We start from the raw sequence: 3806 nt of genomic DNA, 5'->3' as shown, positions 1-3806 counted from the left end.
GGAAAATAACAAAATCTAAAAGAAAAATCTTCTTTGTGGAAAATAGTAAAATAAAAAAACCAAGTCTTCACCTTGGAAAATAACAAAATCTAATCTAAAACATCTTAAATAAAGCTTGTCTGTAGTCTTCTTTGTAGGCAGAAAATAGTACGTTACAGGACTCTCAAACTGATGTATTCCAAAAATAAAGAATTAAAATAACAAAGTCTAATCTATATAAGCGCTCTTGAATAAAGCAGTGTAAAAAAAAATAGCAATATAAAAAAAAACAAGTCTTCGTCTTGGAAAATAACAAAATCTAAAAGAAAAGAAAAGTCTTCTTTGTGGAAAATAGTAAAATAAAAAAAACCAAGACTTCACCTTGGAAAATAACAAAATCTAATCTAAAACATCTTAAATAAAGCTTATTTGTAATCTTCTTTGTAGGCAGAAAATAGTAAGTTACAGGACTCTCGAACTGATGTAGTCCAAAAATAAAGAATTAAAATAACAAAGTCTAATCTATATAAGTGCTCTTGAATAGGCTTCGTGTAAAAAAAATAGCAATAAAAAAATACCAAGTCTTCGTCTTGGAAAATAACAAAATCTAAAAGAAAAGTCTTCTTTGTGGAAAATAGTAAAATAAAAAACCAAGACTTCACCTTGGAAAATAACAAAATCTAATCTAAAACATCTTAAATAAAGCTGGTTTGTAGTCTTCTCTCGAACTGATGTAGTGCAAAAATAAAGAATTAAAATAACAAAGTCTAATCTATATAAGTGCTCTTGAATAAAGCTTCCTGTAAAAAAATAGCAAAAAAATACCAAGTCTTCGTCTTGGAAAATAACAAAATCTAAAAGAAAAGAAAAGTCTTCTTTGTGGAAAATAGCAAAATAAAAAAAACCAAGACTTCACCTTGGAAAATAACAAAATCTAATCTAAAACATCTTAAATAAAGCTTATTTGTAATCTTCTTTGTAGGCAGAAAATAGTAAGTTACAGGACTCTCGAACTGATGTAGTCCAAAAATAAAGAATTAAAATAACAAAGTCTAATCTATATAAGTGCTCTTGAATAAGCTTCGTGTAAAAAATAGCAATATAATAAAAATACCAAGTCTTCGTCTTGGAAAATAACAAAATCTAAAAGAAAGGTCTTCTTTATGGAAAATAGTAAAATAAGAATACCAAGACTTCACCTTGGAAAATAACAAAACCATCTTGAAAAAAAGCTTATTTTTAATCTTCTTTGTAGGCAGAAAATAGTAAGGCGAAAATAAAGTCCCCTCTAAGCTCTAAAGTAACAAATACGACGTGTTAAAAAAAAACTAACAATAAAAAAAAGAACCAAGACTTCGTCTTGGAAAATAACAATCTAAATTGTGGAAAATAGTAAAATGAAATAAAAACCGACTTCACCTTCGAAAATAACAAAATCAATCTAAAACAAATGACATCTTAAAACAAAACTATTATTTGTTTCGGAGGTTGTCTATGACTGTTCATAGACCGCATAATTTCCACAGAACATTCTCAGAATATCAAGAGAGAAAAGCAGCGTTCTGCGGGAAATCATCTTGGCCAGTGATGTCGTTCTGGGTTTGGTCAGGCCCAGGGAGGTAAGTACCTCGTTATTCTCAAGGGGCCACTTTCCTCTTGCCCCAACCGGGAATCCAAAGAATGTGACCTTGCTAGCCTTCGTCAGCACTTTGACTTGATCACCAAGAGGGGTATAGTACGAAACTTTGTGCGAGGCAGCATCTGACAAGGTATTCTTTGAAAGCTCAAAACGGACGGTGACATCGATCACAACCGCCTCCTCATCTTTTGCAAACACGAGGTCAGGCTTTCTCATCTCTCCCGTCTCGGATATGAACCGTGGCTCTTTGTATACAGACCAGCCCAATCTAGCCACTTCGTCTGCCAGAATGTTACTGATCTTGTTATGTCGCGCAATTCTTGCTTTCTGTACTGCAGGACATTGACCGAGAATGTGCGAAAGGGACTCGAGTCTGGCAGAGCATTTCCTGCAGGAACGTAAGGCCCCATCTCTGCCTCTGTTCAAGCTTTCTCTTGTTGGGTAAATATTTGCCCTTAGTTGTAGTGCTGCGATAAAGAAGCATTGTTTAAAGCCGCACCATGGCCTCAACCAAGCATTACTGATTCTATCATGCGCAAAGTTTACAATGCCCCTTCCTTGAACCGGCTTTTCGCACCATCTCTGAAATTCATGCTCCCTCCAATCGCAGGGTCTCGGATATACAGGTTCTTTTGACACCGAGTCCCTGAGAACGAATGTTGGGATTGCATCACTGTCACCCCCTGCTCGTACCCACAAATTACGGTATTCTTCCTCCATACCCTGCGAGGACACAATATTACGGGTGATAGCATCGGACGAGTTTGCTATACGTTGCAGCCTTCTAACTTGAACCGAAGGGATTGTTTTTTCCAGTTTCAAGATGGCAAGGCCTCCGTCTCGGGCTCTGGCATATAACAGTCCATCACAAGTTGAAGCGGGAAGGTGGAGCCATCCTTTTACCGCCTTTCTAATCTCTTGGTCCAACCCACGGAGAGTTGATTGCTTGCAGTCCGAGTGGTCTGCAGGATATAACAATCTGGGTAGGGCATAGGCATTGAGTAGTTCAACCTTCTGAGTTGGCTTCAGAGGCGCCTCATCGATTTTCGAGATCCATGTCTTTAGCTGACAATGTAGATCAGGCTGTATAGTGCCAGTCCAAGGGCCAATTTTCAGACCAAGGTATTTCGTTGATTCATCAGGTTGGATCATATGGACATCTTTATTTTTGATAGTCCATGGGTCGCAGTTGTTCACCGTATATGAATCTTTGGTTGGGCTTATCATGAAGCCCTGGCACTTTCTGGCCTGAACCTCCAATCCCGATAGCCCACAAAATGATTCCAAGATCGCTAGATTGGCGGCCATACCAACCCAAGATTCGCTCACCAACACCAAATCATCAGCAAACGCAAGAGCTGTCACGTGGTCGGTATCAATGGAGTACCCAACTCCGTGTGACTCTAGGGTGCATATCAAAGGGTCCATGGCAAGATTGAAGAGCAGGGGTGACATGGGGTCACCCTGTTAGACACCAACACGTATGCTAATTTCTCGAGTCGACTCGCCATTGCTTTTGAACGAGGTCGTACACCGATCGTAGGCGTTCTGGATGATGCCCACCACGTGTTCATCTACTTTCTTGTGCCTTAACACCCATAAAATATGAGCATGCGAAACCGAGTCAAAAGCTTTCGCTATGTCGATGAACATGACAGCCAACGGCCTGTGCAATTTCTTAGCGTGTCTCATAAGGTCCTGTAGCACCTTAAGATTTTCAGAGCAGCCAGATGCCGCTATAAAACCACGCTGCCTTGGGTTTAAGGGACAAGCACGAGCAAGACGTGCAGTCATTATTCTGGAAAATAATCTCAGAATCATTGAACCAATCGTTATTGGTCTCCAGTTCCCCAATTCTTTCAGCTTTTCATCGTCCATAACCTTAGGAATAAGAATCGTCCTATTCTTTTTCAACTCTTTGGGAATAATTCCTGTAATCATCCATGCATTAAATAGGGCTGTCAGTGTCCGACCCTCGGGGTCGGCAGCACAGATTGCAGCCCTTGTTAGGCCATCTGGCCCAGCTGCTGACGTTGGTTTAATGGCCCGTATGGCAGTCTGAACTTCCTCCACCGAAATTAGGGGCTCAAAGTATTCGTTATTTGCAACACCTGATGACTTAAATTGGCCCAGGCCATTGAATGGCAACACCTTCTCCCATTTTTCGCAGTAAAAACGATATACATCT

This window comes from Petromyzon marinus, unplaced genomic scaffold, assembly GCF_048934315.1.
Source record: "Petromyzon marinus isolate PM22_M1 ecotype Great Lakes invasive population unplaced genomic scaffold, UKy_Petmar_22M1.pri1.0 PM_G_Scaffold_38, whole genome shotgun sequence".
In the NCBI taxonomy this organism is placed as follows: Eukaryota; Metazoa; Chordata; class Hyperoartia; order Petromyzontiformes; family Petromyzontidae; genus Petromyzon; species Petromyzon marinus.
The sequence above is the reverse complement of the archived record's forward strand: the minus strand, read 5'-3'. Positions refer to the sequence as shown.